The sequence below is a fragment of the Amblyomma maculatum genome, unplaced genomic scaffold (assembly GCF_055883805.1).
Source record: "Amblyomma maculatum isolate TAMU_Amacu unplaced genomic scaffold, ASM5588380v1 scaffold_13, whole genome shotgun sequence".
Taxonomy (NCBI): Eukaryota; Metazoa; Arthropoda; class Arachnida; order Ixodida; family Ixodidae; genus Amblyomma; species Amblyomma maculatum.
In genome coordinates this window covers 10819869-10843172 of record NW_028146738.1, presented here as the reverse complement: position 1 = coordinate 10843172, position 23304 = coordinate 10819869, and the positions used below count along the sequence as shown (strand labels likewise).

At 44.4% G+C, this 23304-nt stretch overlaps 1 long non-coding RNA gene across 4 annotated transcripts; it reads right to left on the bottom strand.

Annotated features, from left to right (window-relative positions):
* Positions 1-1186: 1186 nt before the first annotated feature.
* On the bottom strand, positions 1187-23300 carry LOC146172191 (uncharacterized). 4 transcript variants are annotated; one of them, XR_014702588.1, is made up of 4 exons: positions 22727-23300; positions 20220-20360; positions 16002-16099; positions 1187-1346 (listed from the first exon to the last, which is right to left on the bottom strand). It is a non-coding gene; the product is annotated as an uncharacterized LOC146172191 (long non-coding RNA). The 4 variants fall into 4 exon arrangements; XR_014702587.1 differs by having other exon boundaries at positions 20220-20340; positions 22727-23297; XR_014702589.1 differs by having other exon boundaries at positions 20220-20307; positions 22727-23297.
* Positions 23301-23304: the final 4 nt, after the last annotated feature.

Here is a 23304-nt window from a genome sequence, read left to right as displayed (position 1 = left end):
CATTTCAGACACTGTTGCGGAAAAGCTGCTAGAAGGAATTCGAGGGCAGCCCTGCGTTAATGATACCAAGCGGATTGACTATACACAGACGTTCAAAGGAAAGAAAAATGCCTGGGATGCAAACTGTCAGTAGTGCGGCTGGGCACAGCTGTGAGTTCTTCGCTGCGGTGTGTGTACCATGCTCGTTTTAATGCATTGCTCTAGAAGGTGTAACGATGGTGTTGTTTCACTTATCTGCAGTACATTCATTGGAAGAATACCAAAAACTGCGGAAGCGGCTTCGCATAGAGTTGTGACCGGTACACGCCGGAATCGAAGGCCGTACTCGATTTGGCCTCACGGAACGTCAGCGGCTCAACAACCAGGGAATTCGCGAAATTTATGGAATTCTACAGGAGCTGCAGCCAGCCGAGAATGTGATCCTCATTACTGTGTAATCTCTAACTCCTCTGTAATCGTACATACACTTAAATTTTGATTAGTTTTCAGTAAAACACGCACGTACACAATCATCGTTCCGTCTGTAGCCGTCGTCGACGCGGGCTCAGGCCGTTGCTGGGCTGGACGTCTCCACGGCTGCCTGTAAATGCTTCGTGCCATTTGAACATTCGCAGTAAACACATCGCGTCATTGCGTTTCATCACAATAGTAATTAGTGCCTTGATAGGCTGCAGCCAGGTCCCTGTAGGTGCCCTATCGTCTGCTCGAAAATGCACCCCAAAAATGTACCAGCCCTCGAGGGCGTCTTGTGCGCATGCGCGCCGCGGCATCAGGCACGCCAGCCGCGCCATCCTGTAGAAGCGGCAGTTTTTTGACGCGCCCGTCATGGCCGACGTGCCGTGGCTGACATCGCAGACTTAGCCAGTTGCGTCGAAAACGTCGGACTATATTAGGGCCTTTAGTGCAAGGAATGAGTGCACTCTGAAGGTGCAAGACATTAGTCTGATCTCAAACGATGAGACATTCGGCATGGGAATGCTACCATGCTATGGTGATACTCTGCATGGTTGCAAGGCTCCTACATCACACCTCATGTTTGTGTTGTGCATAATACTAATATGCCAGCTTTAGGCCTTGTGCAAGGCCTCAATCAGTTTCTGCTACAGTTATGACACAAAATGTTTTGCAGAAATGACGCTCTCCATGAGATGAGTCTCAAGTGCAAAGAATGCAAGCTTCCAAAAGATACATGTGGTCACCTGGATTGGCTTTATTGGCTGATACAGTGTGGTCACAAAACATCTGCTTTCGGTCCACCAGGTTCGAGCTTGGATGCAGGTTTCCTTCTTCAGCTGCTCTTGGCCTGTTGGATTCGAGCTTGGATACAGGTTTTCGCTGTGCGACATCTGCAAAATGCAAAAAAAAAGCAGGACTATATTCCAAAATCCGAAAATTCAGCTGTCTTTACAAAACATTCTGAGAAAGGGGTAATTAGGTGCTCTATTTTTAATGGATAACAATTCAAAAAGTTTCGATTCTGAACTACAGAAATATGACGAACTGACACAAGAATACAGGCGTTCAGCATCAGTCCATCACAAAATCTAATACCTTAGTCGAACAGATATTTCAAGGGTCTTTGAACCATATCCTATCAATCAAAGACATCTGAGCACTGCTTCATGGAAAGCTACAATAACTAGAGTGAACAGAGCAGTCCAAAACTGGAGACTGGACTTTGAGAAATAGAAGTGTGCATTCTAGATATGGCTTAGCACACAGAGCTAGGAATAAAACCAAACCTGAAATGAAAGATTATGCAATTCTACATATAAGGTCATAGAAGAAAAACAAAATTGCACACAGAACAGTACGGAAAGTATATCATCATTGCAACTTGTACAAAAACAGTTGATAACACATCTTCAAAAGTGCACGAGCATTACTTGAGCCCAGCAGCGAATTATCAATGGCAATAGCGGGGTACAAGAGCTTAGTGAGATGATGGAATCTTTCAATGGTGATCGAGAATGCCATGTAGAAGTGGCACAACTCTCCCCAAGTTTACTAAAAGCTTGGTTAGGATTCATGACGGCCCCTCAGCCTTCCTTCCAATAAGGTCGAGAAATACCCTAACCACCCGAGGCAGTGGAAACAGTGCATAGGGATCAGGTTAACTGATATTCACAAACATGCCTTGACTAACACCTTTACTCCGAGCGGTCCTCGAGGCCCTTTTTTTTTAAATGAAGCTCCACTTGAATTGCTCCTCGAGTGCATGAGAAAACAGAGCATCTATAAGTGGCAATGACACTACTATGGGGACACCTAGACTTCCACTTGCAAACATGGGGCATCGCAGCTTTCACACACTGTGCAGACTTCGTTCTACTGCGTACCAAGCCTTTCACGAAAGTGGATACAATAAGGATTCACAGACCCACTCTCTGAAGCATTGGCTCCGAGAACCTCAATCTGACGCGAAAATACTGAAACATCGTTTCAAGTACGACCAAGAAAAGCCTCCTAAGTTTCTGCGGCTGACGTTGAGCATGGATAACTATCGTCAGTTGCAGATTTCAATGCTGTAGTTGATCATCGCATTATGCTACTGTGGTGTAAACACATTTCAAGTCATCACCAGATACCTTAGCAACATTTCAGAGCACGCCGAGTGCCAAGTTGCAGAAAGCATTTGATGGCTAACAGCAAATGAAACATGTGCAGTGGTTTCTGTGAACCACTGTGGACAGTGGTGCAATCGTGGGGAATGTCATATTGTAAATAGGAAGACAGCGAGGTACCGGAGGTGCAGTTGTGCCATGGAACACCTGTGCTGCACACATCAATGGCTTTCTGATTGCCTCAAATATACTTGTATGTCTAGATGCAGTGCTGAAGGGGGGGGGGGGTCAATTCTGTCTTTTTAGCTGTGGAGAGATATTTGCAGTTGGTGGAAGGCATGGCTTTTCAAGTGCGCTTAAAATTAAAGCTCCTAGCTTGCTTGGAAACAGAAGCAGCATTTGCTTCTGGAAAGACAAATTTGTTGGCTTGGGTGCATGCGCTATAACATGCTTCTTTGAACCTCACATGAGCTCAACGCTCGCCGCTGAGCACTCAGAGGGCAAATATGCAACTAGGTCACTAGAGTTCACAGCAGTTCGAGCAGTCCTCAATGCCTAAATCCTGTTCTACATCAGCCATATGTCACTGGCAGTGAATGTTGATAGATGTGAATTGTTTTCAGCCATTTTTCACAGCTGACTTGTTCATGCAGTCTGCAAAACATATTTTACTAGGCTGTGACTTTTTTTTTTAACGTCCAAAAGCGACTCAGGCTATGAGAAATGCTGTAGTGGAGGACTGCAGAAATTTCAACCACCTGGAGTTCTTTAACGTGCACTGATGTCGCACCGCACATGGGCGCCTTGCTTTTAGTCTCCATCGAAAAGCGGCCGCCACAGCCTACTAGCCTGTGACTCTTGAGGCAGCTTGTGGATGCTGTTCACAAGGACTTGGCATTAGAAAATGAGCATGTTACACGCAGTGGCATGCACTTTCCGGGCCAAATTTTGGCCTTATGGCCCATTCGGTTGGGGGGACGAGAGCAGAGGTGCCGAGCAGTACAGAGAAGTACAGGAGCACGCCGAGCGAGGGTGTAATTTTCCTCCCACGGGAACGCTCTCTGCGTGTCGAGAGCAGTACGCCACGACCATTGTGACCGCACTTCCCTCCCCAGCATTCTCCGCCTACCTGCAGTAGCAGCAGTTGCAACCCGAGGAGAAGCAAACACTCCATGTAGAACTGCTTTGCATGCCTTTGTTCTCACAGCGCGGCGATCTGCCTCCTTTGGCCCTTTCGATGCCAGCAGTGACTCTCAAACCTGAGCAATGCTTTGCAGCCACCATTTAGAGCGTCACCGACTTGAGAAAAGAAAAAAGATGGTGCGGATACACCGCTTTATGTCATGTGACTTCCTCTACACTCGCTTTAGATGAGGGAGCAGCCGGGAGTGCATTCAGGTGCTCTCAGCAAAGGAAAAGACCTCCTCCTCTACCATTGGAAGCCAGTGATTCTACTCCGGCTCTACCACTGGAGGGCACCCACTTGTCTGAGAGCACTTTCGAAGTGCTCTCGAGGGCGCCTGCTCTCCCGCTCGAATTCGCCATTAGTCTTGCCCCGTATGCCGCTTTTGCTGTCTGGAGTGGAGAAATATTTCTGAAGGGTAAGTCGGAAGAAATGCTGAAAAGCATTCAAGAATCTGAACTGAGCCTTAAGTAGAGAAGACTGTTTTCTGCACTTTATGGAGCTGAGGTAGCGTCGAGTGGAGACATGTTTTTGAATTTGGCCACAAGGGTAAAATTTGAATTAAATATGTGTTGTGTTGTGTTTTATGGCGCATAAGCAACTCAGGCTATCATGCGCCAAGCACAAGGTATATTATGTTTTTTTTTCTTTTTTTAGAAGGAATGAGGTGTTAAGATATCATAGCTTGTTCAGGAAAGATGTTTCTTCTAAGAAACTAAAAACACATCAAATGTCTCTTCATTCTCTCCTAGGAGAAGTGATGGATGGAATGGTATCTGTTTGGTGTAAAATTGAGTGAAATGTTTTTTCCGTAGCTTTTCGAGTTTTTTACATGAAATTAAAATGTGGTTTATCGTCAGTCCATGTCCACAGTCTTCACATATGGGTTCATCTTCTTTTTTGAGAATGAAACTATGAGTAAGATGCGTGTGTCCTATTCGAAGGCGACATAATATTACCTCCATGAAGCGTTTCTGGTGACTGCATGACTTCCATTCTTCGACAACTGGTTTCACGACGTGTAGTTTGTTGTTTATTTCATTTTTCCATGAGGCTTGCCATTTTTCCCTGAGCTTTTTTTGTATGAATTTCAAAACATCTTTGCGTGGTACATTTACTTTTTCTATTTTTGCTTTTCGGGCAGCTGCTGCACATTCGTCAGCTGTCTCGTTACCTACGATTCCGACATGGCTAGGTACCCAGCAGAATTTAATTTTGTAACCTCGTGTTTCGGCTGATGTTATACAATGTATTATTTTTCCCACTAAAGGTTCTGTTGCATTTTTAGAGTGTAATGCTGTGATTAAGCTGAGGGAGTCAGTGTAGATTATACTCTTTTCAATATTGCATTTTATTATTTTTTCCACAGCTATGGATATGGCATAACTTTCTGCAGTGAACACTGATGCACAATTGGGCAACCTAACTGTTTTCTGGCGATTGTTTTCTACGACACCACTACCAACATATGAGGTAGTTTTAGAACCATCGGTATAAAATGTATGGTGGTCTTTGTATTTTTTCACTAATGTCAGGAATTCTTGTAATATGTGTTCGTGTGGAGTTTGTTGTTTGTCAAACTGTGTTAAAGCAAGGTCGCATACACAGGAAAATTTATACCAAGGGGGTAATGGATCAGGGCATTGTGCAATGTCGGGGAGTGTATCGAGTATTTTTATTTCTTCGCACATCTGTTCAAAGCGGAGGAGGAGGGGTCTGACTGCTTGCGGTTTGTTGTTGAACAGGGTTCTGGACGGGCACTTTGTTACTATGGGGTAGCAGAGGTGTGTTGGTAGCGAACGGATCTTAAGAATGTATGAACAAGTTAGCATGGTTCTTCTGTCCTCAAGAGATGGTTCGTTGGTTTCTACATACAGACTTCGCACAGGCGACGTCCTGTATGCCCCGGTCGAAAGACGCAGACCTAGGTTGTGGACTGGGTCTAGTCGTTTTAGGTATGAGGGTCTTGCGGAACCGTATACTATGCAACCGTAGTCCAAGCTCGAACGTACAACTGAACGATAAATCTGCAGAAGGCATGTCCTGTCGGATCCCCAGCGTTTACGTGATAGCACTTTAAGTATATTTAAAGATTGGGAGGCTTTCTTTTTAAGGGTGTTTATGTGGGGGAGGAAAGTAAGCTTTCTGTCGAAAGTAATGCCTAGAAAATTATGTTCGTGTTTTACTGGGAGAGCAATGTCATTGAGGTAAACTGTAGGGTCCACTTGCAAACCTCGTCTAAGTGAGAATAAAACGGCTATTGATTTCTGTGCAGAGAACCTGAAACCATTTCTATCTGCCCATGCCGCTAGTTTATTCACTGTTAATTGAATTTGTCTCTCACACGTTGATACATTAGAGGATGTGCATGCTATTTGTAGGTCATCGACATAGACTGAATGCATGATGGTCGTTGGGATTATTTTTACTATGGAGTTCATTTTTACTATAAACAGCGTGGTACTCAAGATGCACCCCTGAGGGACACCATTCTCCTGAGTGAAACGTTTTGACAGAGTAGCACCGAGACGAACTTGGAAAGAACGGTCGGACAAAAACTCTTTCAAGCATTTTAACATTCTGCCGCGGATGCCAAGGTCTCCCAGGTCCCGTAGGATTCCATACCTCCACGTCGTGTCATAAGCTTTTTCTAAATCAAAAAATACGGCAAGGCAGTGTTGTCTGCGTATAAATGCTTCTCGTACCGTATTTTCCAAGCGCACAAGATGATCAGTTGTCGAACATCCTTTTCTAAATCCACATTGGCGGGTGTCGAGAAGTTTGCGAGATTCAAGTGTAAACATGAGCCTGATATTTAGAACACTTTCAAACGATTTAGCGATACAACTCGTTAGTGCTATGGGCCTATAACTGCTTGGGGATGTTGGTGGCTTTCCATGTTTCAGTAACGGAACAATAATTCCAGGCCTGCGGTATTTCTCCTGACATCCATACCTTGTTAAAAAATTTTAAGAGTGCTTCAACTGAGGATTCAGAAAGATGGGCTAGCATTTGATAGTGTATTTCATCTGGGCCTGGTGCTGTACGTTTGCCGGAAGAGAGAACTGTGTTTATTTCTTGTAGTGTAAGGGGACTGTTGTATGATTCGTGAACGCTGCCAGTAGTAGGTAATTTCTGTCTTTCTGCTTGGCTTTTATACTTTAAAAATGATTCTGAATAATGTGATGAGCTAGATACCATGAAAAAATGTTCACCTAAAATGTCCGCTTGCTCTTGAATGCTTGTCTGGGTATTTGGGTCTGTAAGGAGAGGAACTGTAAACGGGGAGTACTTGCTATTTAATTTATTTACTTGTGCCCACATATCCTTGGATGTTATATGACTGTTTATAGAAGAGATGTAATGCTTCCATGAAGCTTTTTCAGCAGTACGACGTACATAGCGCGCTTTAGCTCTAGCCTTTTTGAAAATTAGGAGATTTTCTTGTGTGGGGTACCTGCGAAATATACTCCACGCCTTATTTTGTTTTTTCTTTGCCTCCCTGCAGTCTTTTGTCCACCACACTTTACAGTTCTGTCTCACAACTCCAGATGATTGAGGGATGGCTTGGCGTGCGGCGGCTAAAATACAAGAGGTAAATCTTTCATTTAACTCGTCGACATTAAAATCTTCGGCAAATAGCTTTCCTAAGTTGGCTTTCTCTTTAAAAAGCTTCCAGTCTGCTAAATGCAGCTTCCAACATCTTGGTTTGGTTTGAATTATAGATGGTGATGATGTTAGACTGATTGTTGTAGGTAGGTGATCACTTCCATGCGGATTATCTAAGACATCCCATTTAAGATCGCTAAAAACCGATGATGAGCAGAAAGATAAATCAATAAAACTCATTTTACCGGAGCTCGGGGAGCAGTAAGTGGGTTTTCCGGTGTTAAGTAAGCAGATATTATTGCACAGAATAAAGTCTTCTAAAATTTGGCCCCTCGTGTCAGTTTTTTCACTGCCCCAGAAAGAAGAGTGGGCGTTAAAATCGCCAACTACTACGCATGGATCTGGCAGTTGGCTGAAAAGGTCTTCGATATCATGGAGTGTTATTTTTAAGCGTGGCTCTATATAAATATTGCAAATTGTGATTGTTTTATACGTGATAAGTGTGGCAGCTACTGCTTCTAGCCGAGTTTGGAGCCTATGTTCACGAGCTGCAATATTGTTTTTAACTATGATGGCAACACCGCCCGAGAGCCTGCATGCCTGCTCTCGATCACGGCGGAAGACTTTGTATTTTTTAAGAATATTCACATGTAGAGGACTCAGGTTTGTTTCCTGCAGACATAAGGCCACAGGTGAATATGTTGCTAAAATGTCTTTTATGTCGCTTAAGTTATTAAGCAGTCCCCTGCAATTCCAGTTTATTACAAAAGCCATCTTAAGCTATACGAGTAAAATAGAGACTACGTTGTTTTTGGCCCCGTGATTCGGGGCTTGTCCTTTTTTGCACGCTCTAAGGAGTCCCGCCGTCTTGACGGCACAGGACTACCCTGTGTTGTCGTGTCCATCGCGTCCTCAGACACACTGGATGACCGCGGACAACACACCGGAACGCTTGAAGTAGGCCTCCCTGTGTGAGAAGAGGCCTTGGGCCCCGCAGACCTGGAAGGTCGCGAAGCCTGCTTTGGGGGTGGTGGAGCAGCGCCAGCTGCAGCCACCGTGGGCGCGGATGGCTCCACACCAGGGTCACTACCCGTGACCTGGGCGGGTGCCGAAGCACGCTGTGACGCTGCGCCCTGTTGCGTCACAACGGAGTAAGTTGGGTTTTGGACCAATGAAAGCCGCTTTCTCGCCTCTCCGAATGTAATGTTCTCAGTGACTTTTAAGGTTACAATTTCTTTTTCTTTCTTCCATGTTGGGCAGGATCTTGAGTATGCTGGGTGGTTGCCCTCACAGTTTACGCAAAGGTTTGGTTCAGTTTGGCAGTTGTCAGTGGCATGTTCATTTGAGGCACATTTTGCGCAGGTGAGTCGGCCTCGGCAGCTCTGGGAGCTGTGGCCATATCTCTGGCAGTTATAACAGCGACGTGGGTTAGGTATGTACAGTCTGAGTTGCAGCTTTGTGTATCCTACTTCTGGAAGGGTGCTCAACGCAAATGTCAAGATGATGTGCTTAGTTTGGATCTCTTTGTTGTCTCGCCTGATCTTGATTCGATAAACGTTGATGACATTTTGGTCTTTGAGTCCTTCGAGCAATTCTTCTTCGGTCAGAAACTTGAGGTCATTATCTGAAATGACCCCACGAACTGTATTGAGTGAGCGGTGTGGTGAGATTGTGACAGGGACGTCACCGAATGATGTAATAGCTGCTAGCTTTTCGCACTGGTGGTTGTACAGCACTTCTAAGAGGAGGTCACCATTTGGTAGCTTTTTGACTTTGTAGCCTGGACCTATTGTGTCTGTGAAAGTCTTTGTCACAAGGAACGGTGAGACTTGACGGGCAGTTTTTTCTGCTTGTTCGGAGTGAATGACATGAAAGCGGGGGAAGCTGTTTACATTTTTAGTGAAAAACTTGTTCGTCACATCGGTGCGCCCTCTCTTGGCGGGAGGGCGATCAGTTGTGGAAAGGGAAGAAGCCATAAAATTTATTTTATTGTTCGGTTATGGTACCAGCCACCCACCATGGAGTCCAACAAGGGGACGGGACAGGTGCCTAAAAAAAGCCCTGCCCACGCCAGCTGTATACCTTAACTATAACCTAATATGGCTCAACTCAGGGTAGTCAGCCACACAAGGTTAACCCTCGCCGCCGGGAAGTAAGGAAAAAACCAAGAAGAGAGTAGAGGACAGGAGAGTTGTAGGATAGATGACAGGAAAGTGAAAGATGGAGGGGAGGACAGGAAAAGGCGACTGCCGATTTCCCCCGGGTGGGTCAGCCCGGAGGTGCCGTCTATGGGAAGCGTGGGCCAAAGTGGTGTGTTGCCTCCGCCGAGGGGCCTTAACGGTCCGAACACTCGGCATCGGCTCAACCACCAGGATCCCCTTTTCCCCAGACACGGCGATGCCACGCACGGCTAAGCGTGGGTGCTCGGGGTCCGTGGTGTCGCACAAAACACACAAACACCTGCTTTAACAGGTGCCCCCTGCGGGGATTTGAATTAAATATTCCACATGCAAAACACTCATGTCCTAATGTCAAGTCCTCTGAACATTCAGAAGCAAACTCGATATTCACAGGCTAACAGAACGTTTCCCAGGCTGCATGAAAAGGCAGCTGTGAAAAACAGCTGAAAACGCTTAATGTTAGGCAAAATGTCGCTGCTGCTGTGATATTGTTCATGTAGAACATGACATATGCATTGAGAAATGCTGTGAAATTTAGTGACCAAATTTGTTTATTAAGATTTGATTTGAAGTTGCTGCTACACTTGATCTTTAAGCTTGCAGGGCTCAGGGGAGAGGGAAGAAAATATGCGTGCTTCTTCGCTACATATACACCCAAACCAACAAATTCAACTCGCTGATTTCAGCTTCCAAACAAAGCTTGGAGCCACAATGGTCACTGCACTTGAAAAGCCATGCCTTCTGCCTACCGTGAATATGTCTCCACAGAACAAGTGAACCAACCGCTTTGACAGCACCGTGTGTCCGTAGAGTACATAGTACCCTGATGTGACAAGCAAGCCATTGATGCCTGTAGCACAGATGTTGACATTGTTCACAAGGCTCAATCGCGCTACTAGTGGCCCCAGCTTCCTTTACACGTACTTCATCATCATCATCATCATCAGCCTGATTATATCCACTGCAGGGCGAAGGCCTCTCCCATATTTCTCCACTTAACCCGGTTCTGTGCTAGCTGCGTCCACTTGACCCCTGCGAACTTCTTAATCTCATCCGCCCACCTAACTTTCTGCCGCCCCCTGCTACGCTTTCCTTCCCTTGGAATCCAGTTTGTTACCCTCAGCGACCATCAGTTATCCTCTCTTCGCACTACATGTCCTGCCCATGTCCATTTCTTCTTCTTAATTTCTGCTAGAATGTCGGTAACTTGAGTTATTTCTCTGACCCACTCTGCACGCTTTCTATCTCTTAATGTTACCCCTACCATTTTTCGTTCCATAGCCCTCTGGGTTGTCCTCAACTTAAGTAGAACTCTCTTGGTTAGCCTCCACATTTCAGCCCCATAGGTGAGTACAGGCAAGATGCAACTGTTGTATACTTTCCTCTTGAGCGATACCGGTAAGCTGCTAGTCATAATCTGAGAGTGCTTGTCAAATGCGCTCCATCCCAATCTTATTCTTCTTATTATTTCCTTTTCGTGGTCCGGATCTGCGGTTACTACCTGTCCTAAGTAGACATATTCGCCTACTACTTCCGGTATTTCGCTACCTAATGTAAACTGCTGTTCCTTCCCGAGGCTGTTGAACATTACCTTAGTCTTCTGCATACTGATTTTCAACACGTACTTGCTAAGACCAAAAATGGGAAGACTGCAAAAATGGGGGGGGGGGGGAGGAGGCAGCATTTGTGTACAAAAGGGGGAGGCGGCTGCTACTTTCAGGCAGTGTCTGATGCGTCCTAATCTAAACATCCTAAGCATAAAAACATGCAGCAGCAAGCATGCAATGCATGTCTAAAGGTGTGCGTCCCTCGAGATATCTGCAGGCCGCCACCAAATGTTCTCACTACGTCTCTATAGCCAGCGCAAAACTGATCTGCATGCCCACCACCAGTTTTCTCTGAGTACCATCGGAGCGCTGTTTAAATTTTTTAATGCAAAACCATAACTAGCCCATTTACACGTAATTTCATCCGTGACCGTCGTTGGCTGCGTTGGTTCCGAAAAAGAAAAGAGCTATCACGCCATTGCTGAGCATAGAGCAGCTTAGTAACATAAGGCATGCGGCTGAGCTCAATAAGAAGGATCAGATAACATGACATTTGGGCAAAGCCTTTAACCTCAAGTACACTGAGTGGCTGCCCTTAGCTGAGATCGAAAGCAAAGCCAGCACAGCATCTATATCTACTGTGGCTGCATTAGCTGTGCATCACTGCCTACAAGAAGCGCAGTACACCAACTGTTTTCGCAGCCAGCGATACCTACTCTTGCTCGGCTAAAGTCAGTTTTGATTGATTTCCTGCTTAGCCAATGATGCCGATGGTGCTAGTGTGGTCTCTGATGGAGATGCTTGAAATTATAATGCGGCTGCTGATTCCTCGGTGCTGGTTCCGCAAAAGCCATTCTTTGCAGGCAGAAGCCCCTTATCGGAAGATTTAGGGCAGTGATCGTGCAATCAGAAAGTTTGGTCAAACATCTGAAGTCTTCTAAAAAGTCGGAAGGGTTGGCTGCAGGTATGTATGCAACATGCCTTCCCCACAAGTGTGTCCTTGTCTGTGGAAGCCACCAAGCAGAGCAAACTTACTATTAGTCCTCAAATTTGTACCGTAGCTCTGCACTAAGTAGGTTCTGAAATACTGCTCATATACAGCGACAACTTAAAATGTGCAGCACCACAGAAGTATGTGATGATCAACTACAGCACTGGAGTTAGTGATAGACCATGATTATGCCTACTTGGTGTCAGAAGCTGGGATGTCAGGAGGAATACCAAAGCCATACCCAGAAAAAATAATGTGCTAGAAGTTCTAAGTTAACCAGGTTTGACCTGGGCTGTCACTCAGCCGATGCTTCAGAGAACAGATCTGTGCATACTCACTGTATCCACTTTAGTAAAAAGCTTGTAAACCCGCAGAACAAAGCCCACAGAGAGAACAAATGATAAGATGTCAAGTGTTTACAAGTTGAGTGCCAGTCTATGAGCCCTCAAGGTCACATAACTGCCAATAAATGAAAAGCAGGCATTCAGGGCTACGTGGAGTTGAAGTCAATGTATTCTTATGAAGTCAAGATTTCCTGTCACTATACTCAATCTCACAAGCTGTCTGCTGCACCTGGCCCATTCGAGATCATATAGATTATAGTAGGTAATTGTGCTCTTAGGTGCCTCTCACCCCTTGAATTGGCCAGGGAGAAAGTAGGAGCACAATGACCTACTTGGACCCTTTGCAAAACTCAATGCGTCACCTATATTATATAGCAAAATCCTTGTGGGAGAATATTTTTGCACATCTTGGGTGCACAGTCACGTGATACATGGGTGATGTAGCCTATATGTCACATACACATATCTCCTAGATTTTTTTTTTACAGAGGCATGCTGCTTAGTCAAAAGACGCGATGCACGGGAGTGTAGTGCGCACCGATTCTGTGCGTTTGCAATTTTTTGTTTTCGTTCTGTTTCTTCCGATAGTTTGGTGGAACGGCTGGTATGCAATGCGATGCGGGATTCTGGACTCGTGAGTCTGTTTTTTCACAGCATGTCACCGGGATGGTGCGTTTGCTTTCTGCAGTCTAAAAAAAATGTGCAAGAGTACTTGCCGTGTGCGGGGCTGCATATATATTGAGTACCAGAGTGAGAGTTATTTGCACACACGCATGCCCATACGTGCCCATACACATGCAGTTTTGTAGTGGCGCAAAAAAAAAGTAATTCTGTCAAGACAGAGCATCTTCTAAAGGGCACGTAAACTTTGACGTTTGGATTAAGCAATGGAATTATACAAGATGTTTCACATAAGGTTTGCTTTATGGGGTTTAACGCCCCAAAGCGACTCAGGCTTGTATCCCATGGGGGGCTTAACTCAAGGTACAAAACCAGCCCATGTGCGGACACAGAAGCAGTCAAACCTTCGGTGCTACAAAAAAAAAAGCAAGCATGCACACTGCTCTGTGCTTTGCCGAGGCAGCTCCAAGCCATCACTCACTTGAAACCGTGCTGCCTGCGTTGGCCAGCCTGCCCTCCCCCCCCCCTCGATTCATTCATTTTTTCCGCACTGCTAAATAAAAAAAAAAGAAAGCATGCATACTGCTGTGCGTTTAGCTCGCAGGACAGCTAGACTCCCCTCCCATTACCTCCACTCCCCCTTCCCACCCGCCACTCATTTTAAAGGACCAACATCCCAGCACCCTTGCGTCCTTCCCGCACAGACCAGGCAACCCTTTTCTCACTCTCTCCCAGTAGAATGAAAAAAAAAAAGCCCATGCAGGACATGCAGGAGTGACATAGGCACGTCACTTTTGTTTCAATAAGGTTTGGGTTGCTTTGACCTGAGCAGCAGTATAGGGAGCGCTCAAGATTTGATTGCTTCTGTGCGCAGCACGTTAGAGCACAGGACTCGATCGGCCACCCTTGTACCTTAAGTTAAACCCGTTGTGTGAAACGATAGTGCCGGAAAATTGTTGGTTCATAAGCTAAACCATATCTTTTATGAATTTACAACTTAACTTCAAACACCAACGTTTATGTGCCCTTAGAAGATGCTCTCAGTCTTGACAGTTATTTCTTTTCTGCCACTGCAAAACAGCATGTGTGTGGCGTGCGTGTGTGCAAGTAACTCATGCACTAGCCTTGCATGTTTTCATTACAATGAGGAAAACAAATGCACAATCCCTGCAGCGCACTGTGAAGAAGAACACTCTTGACTCCGTGTCCTTGCATTGCTCGAATACCACCAACGCCACTAAACCACCGGAAGAAAAAGAATGAAAGCTAAGCAAAAGATAGCAAATGCACAGAATCGGCGCTCACTCTAAATTCCCTTGCATCATGCTTTTTGACTGAGCAGCGCTTCTCTCTCAAGGAAAAAAAGAATACAAACTCCACAAGATATGTGTACGTAACACATAGACTATGTCACTGATGTATCACATGATTGTGCACTGAAGACATGCAAAAATATCCTCCCAATTCCCTTTGGGGTAGAAGTTGGGTGCAATGCTGAATATTTCTGTATCAAACCTCATGTTATGCACGAATCTGACGAGAAGCATGCCTTCACTATTGAAAACCAGAAGGGCAGAAGTGGGGGGGGGGGGTTATGAATATTGTTACTGAGTGGAGCAGGTAATGGATGTGGTCATTGTCACAAGAAATGTCTCCTGGCAGCCACCTATTTCTGCCCCCAAAACAGGTTTGGCCGCCACAGTGAAGGGGTTTGCGCTGAGCAGAGAAGCATTGCAGAAATATTCTGCCAGAAAAACCCCATACTTCATTCATGGTCTATGATTACATATGGCATAGTATTATCAATAACACTCCCCTGTTTTCTCTTTTCACTTTACATACAAATTATATTCGCACTCAGTTTAGCTACCAAAAAAGTGCAGGGGGGCCTTTTAGAGAGGAAATTTGTCAGAGCTGATTTATAAGAAAGCAGCCATCAACGGGTCTAGTTGAAGACAGGAAGACCAGAAAAATAACCCTCCAGAAAGGTCTTCAAGGAGTTCCAATTTGAGAAAAATTTATTCACAGTAGTTTTGCATAAATGTGTGAAATTTAAGAAAACAAAGACAAACATGCTGAAAAAAAGAAAAATTAAATAGGGACAAGAGAGGTGGCAACTGCGAAAAAGAGAGCCACCTGTAACCACGGTCTAGACGCATGCCAGGCTGTCACTTTGGGTTTATATTATATAGGCTCATGCTCTCTTCGATTGTTCCCTCTAAAGTGCACTTTTAGTTTTCATGTAGGCTTGCTTTTAGAGAAAAACCATGCAATTTTTTTGAGACTTTTAAGCAGCAAATAATTTCAGGAGTTCCAAAGCTCCTTGAAATAGTTCCTGAAAACCAAGCGTACTCAATGATATCAAAGGCCTGTGTAAACCACACTCCATGATCATCATATTGAAGGGAATGGCTTACCAGCCCAGCCTCTGGGGCCTGTGCCCAATAAAGTATGGATGCATCATGTAGAACTTATGAAATCTGCTGGTAATGACATCTGTTTCAAAACTTCTGGCTTTTCCTATCTTAAAGTAAGCTCGCATTTTCAGTAAGTAGCACTTTAGTGGATAGAATGCAGTAATTTATAATAAAAGACAGCTTCAGCTTGTCCTCAATGTCCTTTTATTACTCTAAAGCTGAACATGAGCTATGAGAGACATCAAGAAGGAGGGCTCTGGGTTAATTTCCAGAGCCCTCTTCCACAAAAGTTCTTCAAGCTATGCAGTGGCACCAAATGTGGGCAGGCAAATTTGCATTTTGCCTATATCAACAGGCCACAGGCACCATTCCACTCCGCATTCTCAAGCTCAACAGCCAAATGTCATAGCCAATAAGCAACGGCAGCAAGCAAAGAAAACACTGAAGAAACCTAAATGTCAAAATAAACATGAGGGGTCACAAATGCAGTAGTGGGTTAGGCAAATAAAAAACTACACATACTGAAAGATGTCTTCAGTACTTACATCAATGTCCTGCTTCTTGCCCACCACAGCACAGCACAATTCCGGCAAAGGGTATAGAGCTTGAAGGAGCCATTGCTTACGAAGCCACATGGAACTTGCTGCAAGGTAAAAAGTACCATGACCCAAGAAATTAGTGAAAACGTAATATGGTGCAACACGTACATGCAGAGGCTTTGTGAGCAAGAAATAAAGGCACAGAGTAGGAACACCACAATACTGTTTTTTTTCTTGAAATGATGCACGACATGCTGGTGCAGGTCACTGCATGAAATTTGCCTCTGCCTGCTAAATAATCTTAAATTATTATTTTTTAATTCAAAATTTCACTTTGGGATTCAATTAGTTGAAGGGCGATTGCCTACAATGCCAGAGAAGAAACAATGTTGACATCACCCGAGACATACCAACAGTGAAATAAAATAACTCCTTTCACTCCATCTCGTCGCCAGCCTGGCAGAAGAGCAAGTCAGGCATCACAGTGCCCCTAGTTACAAATAAAAAAGCATTTACTTGACCTTAACTGCAAGTGCATTTTAACAGCCTATCCATAATCCACCAATTCCCACTAGGTTCGAGATCAGACAAGCCCTCCCTTTCTTTATGCTTTACATCGAGCGAGCACCTTAATTGGTACTGCAGGGCCTAATACATGCCTGCAACTACAATACTACTTTTCTAAGAGATGTGGAACTTCATTAAAATTCATTTTATGACCGAAGTAGCAAAGATTGTATTTTATCTTGAAAGAAGCAGCAAGAAAAAACAAGGGTATGAAAGGAGACAATACGGGCACTAGCTTACAACTAATGTTTATTGAAGCACACATGAAATATATAGAGAAGACGAGCAACAACGCAAACCACTCAATCACTGATAAGCAAAAAGCAAGACATGAATCACTAAAATTTAAGAACAGTTCCCTATCTAGATAACCCCAACTCACTGCATGGTAACATGATGGATGGCTCACTAACACATTCATTACCTAGTTGTAAAATATGTCTAGCTTCAATGATTTCTCAGCTGATTTGCAATGGATGACAGCCAGAATGTGCACAGCAGAAAGAAACTGAAAGCAACCAGTGCATTTTTACAATGGACAGCCAAGTTGACCTCTACCTATATCTACTCAAATGGAACCGTTCGGAAGTTTTAGTGATTCATGTTTTGCTGTCTGCTTATTGGTGACTGAGCGGTTTGCAGTGTTGCTTGGCATTATATATTTCTTATCTGCATCAATACACATTAGTTGCGAGTTAGCATCTGCTTGCTTCTTTTCACGTCCTTGTTTTTTCGTGCTGCTACTTTCAAGATGACACCTTACCAACTCACCCAAATTACATCCTTATGATTGTATTTTAGTCAGTGAAATTTTACTTCATGTGACACTAATCAACACACATGACCACATTTCATGGAACTTAAAGCCAATCAATGAGAGCCTCATCATAAAGCATGAAAGTTGGCTCAGATATGCAGCTCTCCATGCCAACACAGCTTGCACAGACATGATTTTCTGTGGTAAACAAAACACTGGGCTGCTGCAAGGGCGGTACAGAGCAAGCAGAGGGTGCTCTGACACTGAGAAGAAATGTGGCATTGAATCTTGCTGTACATGAAGGCAATGTTTTGGGGCTATGCAGCCGAGTCTAGGTACGAAAGAAAAGGAGAAAAGTTTCTGTCCCCTTGCCGTGAAGAGTGGTTTGCTCACTATTTAGGCTAGGAGTGTACTGGGCTGAAGTGAAGGGAGGAAGTTGGAGAGTTAATGCAAGGTCACTAGGGCTGAAGTAACCCACTCTACATGGCAAGGGGAAAGAGGTATGTTGCCTCTTCCTTTCTGCCTAACTTCAGCTGCATAGCCACAGTTATCCCCGAGTATAGTGATGAGCTACCGTGATCAAGACTTGTAGAACTGAAAACTGAAAGTAACAAAAGGGTATGGCATGATTAAAATATCTATGGTGTCCAGGTGAATCGCACGCTGCACTCCAGGGTTGCTGACTACGCATTTACTTATTTTATATTTAAAAAAAACAGTAGTTAGTGAACCATAAATATAATACTTCTGCTATTATCAAGATTCCACAGCTCTGTAAACTGCATGAAGAAAGTGAAACTCAATAGCTTGCACTGACAACTCACCAGGCACCCACTGGTGAAATAAAAGTGGAGCAAAATGTCATCTGCATTCACCACATTCATCATGAAGGTATTGCAGACACTAAGCATAGCTCACCATCATAGCACTTCTGATATCATATCCAAGCCATCTATAAAGCTACCTAGCTTGTTCAACAGATGACAACATTCAAACATATCAACAGATGACTTTTCAATGGTCATATGACTGACCAAATTCTCATGAAAAAAAAAATGTTTATGACTAAATCAGCACTTTTCTCAGAGTTCACTGCATGGGAGTGAGTTCGTCAACTGCTAGTGTTTCAGAAAAAGGGGTCATCAAACTGTAAGTAACCTGAGTTGAGTTGCAAACAACAAAATTTCGGAGAGTGGTGAGGAGCAGACTTTGTGGCATTACGAAGGTCATCTACTAACGCTAACCGTAGGCAACCTTGATTTGATGACAGGGTTCAACATGACAAAGAAACTTAGACAATGAGGGTCAGCAATAGTAGGTAGCTCTGGATAATTTTGACTATCTGCACTTCTTCAATGTGCACTGACACTGTACAGCACATGGGGACTTAGCGTTTTGCTACCACCGAAATGTAACCACCCCGGCTCAGACCGAGCCCACGTCACCCAGCTCACTAGTCAAATGCCCTAAACACTGAAACCACCACAGTAGGGTGCAGGCAGCCTTGAAGAGGGTTACATTTGCAGGCATGTTTTGTACAAGCCAAGCTTATATAAGCTGGGTATGGCCAAGCTGCGGCTAATGAGTAGCATGGGGCTCCTTGCAAAGTGCAGATACCGACAGCTTGGCACCTGTCCACAACCCACCATTTGCAGTATTTCTGCCTCTACAGCCAGCTTCTCTGTTCTTTCTCCTTTAAGTTCCAAACCACCTATTGTTTAGAATTCTTTTGAACAATGAAACAATATGCCACCCTTATGCACATACATCTAACAGAGCTGCTCACGACTGTAACCATGCTCATTCGAGAATTTCAATATGCTTGCTTTACAAATGGGGCAGTAGAGGCATATTAACAATCGTGGCATGAGTTCTTCACTGTGACCACCAGCTTTGTTAAATGAAAAAAAAAAGTCATTATCATTTACTTTGCTCTTTGTAAAATGTTGCCTTTTTAGTCAAAAGTTCTCATTAAAGGTATGGCAGCAGTTGCGTAGGCCCATAGCTAAAGAGCTCTCTGACATATGCCCGCATTGTATTAGCTTGCTCGTACATTGAACTGAGCCTTAGCAAGCTTCACGGTGATGCAAAGAGATGTTTGCCCATGCTAACATCTCGGCATTTCCATAATGGCGCAGATCAGTGTCTTCACTCTACTTGTGCTATGAGCATTCCTGTCATTAGCACATATTGAAAGTAAAAAGGATGACAGCAGGCAATGCGACATATGCCAGCAGAGACACGTTCACCTGCTTTTCCTCTGCACATACAGTGAATTACAATCCCAGAAGTGAAGTGGTCTGCCTGCTCCGCAAAAGAGCACCTGCATCCAGTACAGATTGTGTCCCCATTGCGTTTGGAACTCATGCCAGCGCAAGTAGGTGGTGCCCATGAACTGACAGAATTGCCTGTTATTCTGTGTGCTAGCCCGTGCTTCGTCTACACGTGCCAGCTGTTTTTAAACCTGTAATAGGTCTGCATTTCTCCCGCTGCTTCTTGGGATGGCATTGACATCAACAGTTTATGCCATTCTTTCGTATAGCCGAGTGCGGGCAAGCAGGGTAAAATTTCTTTGGCACTATTCTCAAATAAAAGGAAGTCGCAGTTCACCATTTTCACTGTTTCAGAGTTCAGGAATGGCTTTAAGATCATGAATAGCACATAAAGATGATTTCCGCACAAAATCTTCTAGTCACACTCCGAGCTGAGGTCTTTAAAAAAGATTATTGCATAATACTGCTACTCTTAGACTTGCTGTCCTCAAGAGTAAGCACTAGTTCATGACAGCAATTTGCATTCATAGCAGTGGCAAGTAATAATCATCTATTATGGAGCACAGAGGGCACAGTCAGCACAGCAGAGCATGCTACTGGAAATAGAAGGTGCAGCTGAACAAATACTCAAGCAAACTTCTAGCCGGTTCTGTTGATTTCGGAAGAGCAATCCACTGCTCCAGGGACCGATCTTGGCTCAGCAATCGCTCCCCATCTGCATTGGGAAGATGGGACCTGTGTTCCGGATCTGCATTTGGAATACAGTTACTCCAAAAAGAGCAGAAAATAATGTTCTGTAAGTCACTAAACCCTGTGATTGGAATTGACTATTAGTAAAGTCTTGTCATCTATCACCTCGATCTGCTCATAATTTAAGTAGCATTATAAAAGTCTGCGATTCTGCAGGAACCTCTGATCTCACACCAAGAATTCAGTGCCCATAGCAGGCACAACGCGCATCTAGAGATGCCAGGTAATGTAACTCGAAAGAAATGTTATGCTAACTCTTCTTTACCTACTAAGAGAGCAAACAGTATTTCTGTCATCGAACCTTCTTTTAAACACTATTTCATGGCAATGGCAAAAGGCATTTCGAGTCAACTGGAGGTGTAACCTAGTACAGTGGCGATGAACGAGCCCCTGAGCCTGCCATGTGCCAAGGCGTAAATGCACTTCACTGCAATGTACGAGTAAACAAGTGGAAGGCTGGAAGCTTGAACAATCTGTTTCCAGTAAACAGCGACGTTTGGGTGGTTAGGTTGGAATACCAAGCAAGCACTCTGCCCATAGCTTTATCTACTAGATTTCCTCTCAAAGGTATAACCAGCAAACAATGTCTGCAACTTAAGCCAGGAGTACAATCCCAGCATGTTCTGAATGTTCTGAAGACTTCGATCATCACATTTACTTTTTAATCATGCCAGTCACCTCAACATCAAATCAAAGCAATATATGTGGCAGCTTATGGAACCCTCGCACATACAAAACACACCGAGAAATGCAAGCCAGTCAGTCTAAAGGCAGCCTATCATCAGCATATTGTTCATGGCCTTCACAGGGCCACCAAGTTTGCTCCCTGACCACCCTATGAACATGCAGTGTTTGCACCCCAAATCGGGTTACAGAAAATGTGGCGGCTCTTTAAATGAAATAGGAGCAGTGCACCAAGAAAGGCAAAAGTTCGTCCCTAGCTCCCATTATGTCAACTGAAGAATGTGCAGAGTCAGACAAGAAATATAGATTTCTGAAAACATGTATTCTGTATAGAAATATGAGTGATATCTAGGAATCTAGGAAGATAGTGGTACCAGTGCAGTAAGCAGTCTGCCCCTTGTGCATCATGAAGGGCCAATGCTCTCGAACTTCCAAACCTTTTATCATGCCAAAACATGCTCACCCGATCAATTATGAATTGTGAAAGGCTACACACTCTAAGGTGGAAACAGTTCCATGCAAAAAAGTAAAAAGAAGCCAAATGCAGAATGTGATGTGACTGTTCAAACAATGTCTGGAAGTGCATGTGGCAACCAAGCAATTCATAAATGTGGTAGCCATTCATAATCTAGATCCAGACACAACACTAATTCCATATCAACATCTACCGTTGCTTCCACAAAACATGCATAAATTTAAACAAAAACACCACAACTGAATGATACTTTAAGCAAAGGCTTGCTTTGCTTGGAATTCTGCATGCACTCTTCATTTTGAAACTTGCATGAATTTCATATTCTCACATCTGTGATGAATCAGTGGTATACTGAGTACAGAAAAACTGCACATTTTGATTCACATTTCATATTAGAGAAGATGAAAATGGGGCATCTCAGCACTAAGATTTTTTTTCGCTTCATTTGTAAATAATTAAACAAGAAAATCAATACTATTGGTACTGTTGAATGCATAATTACCTTTACACCTTACTGACATTTCTGGACTGAAGGTCTGAGTTTGGTGTCTGTCATTTATATGCGCTTAGTAGTTTTTGGGGATTACTTCATTCACGACCAAAGTATGAAAAAGAAAATATCAAGCCCAATACAGGCGAAAAAATTCAAAATAGCTCAAAACTTTTTTTTCCCCTTCTGCTACCCAAGGCTCGACAATAGAGTTTAAGTACGGTTGCTGCTGAATCATACTGCCATCGCATGTTCGCCGGCTCCATATCTCGTCATCCGCAATATTTATGGAACATAAGAATAATGATCTAGCCCTGTTGTAACGCAGGTAGGTTTTACCACTTATTCAATCCGTGTAGTTGCAACTGCACAAGCGCCGGATCTTCAACTGCAGCGCAACATAAGGCCCGGGTCGAGGCACTTGGAACTGGCCCATTCTAAATTCTTGCCGAAGGCTGAATTGCAGTAGGCGCCAGCATCGTGCACCCCGCAATGGTCTTACGAGTGATGATATGTACGGCATATTCTACTCTGAGCGTGCAGCCCCTGGCACTAACTGTCTCTTTTCCTAGACACTGCAAACGCATTCACCCTTCCCTCGTCAAAAGCAAACTACCGTATGTTATAATGACATGCGCCTCTTGATGTTTACGAACTAGCGCTGTGTTGGCATGCATCATCAGTTCTGCGCAAAGTTTTTAGGAGAATGTACAGGGAAGATGGAAATTAACTTACCTCCGAGATGTCAAATGTATGCCGAGTGGTGGCCGCCCTCCAATAGTCCCGTCGTCAGCGTAGTGTTTGCAGTGAGAGCGCACAAAGGAAACGCACTACCTGTCGGGCACGCGAGCACACTTTTTGCACAGGTATGCACACAACCTTACCACGCTGCTGCACATCGCACGAGCTATTTTGTTGCGCTCTGTGCCTCGTATATCTCGAAATAAAGAGCCGCCAGCAGCAAGGCCCCCAACAACACACAAGAGAAAAAGGCGCGACGCCACCAACTCATAATGGCTACGGCTAGCACTTCGATCCGCTTCGGCTGCCTCGTCTGGTTTCGACTTGTTTCGGTTTCGGAAGTCGCTGACCTAACGACTTTGCTGCTCGCCGAACAGTGGCAAGCACGATGTCGGGCGTCTACGCGCTAACGCTGCATGTTTGTCGTGTATACGCGCCTGTAGTTTGTACATTCAAAAATTAGCAGTGCTAGCGAAAGACCACCGTGAGTTTCGCTTCTTTTCTCGCGATGCTGGACAAACTGCGTGCTTTGCTTGTCATGGACGTTAGGTTGACCGCGGTCTGTGGTTCGG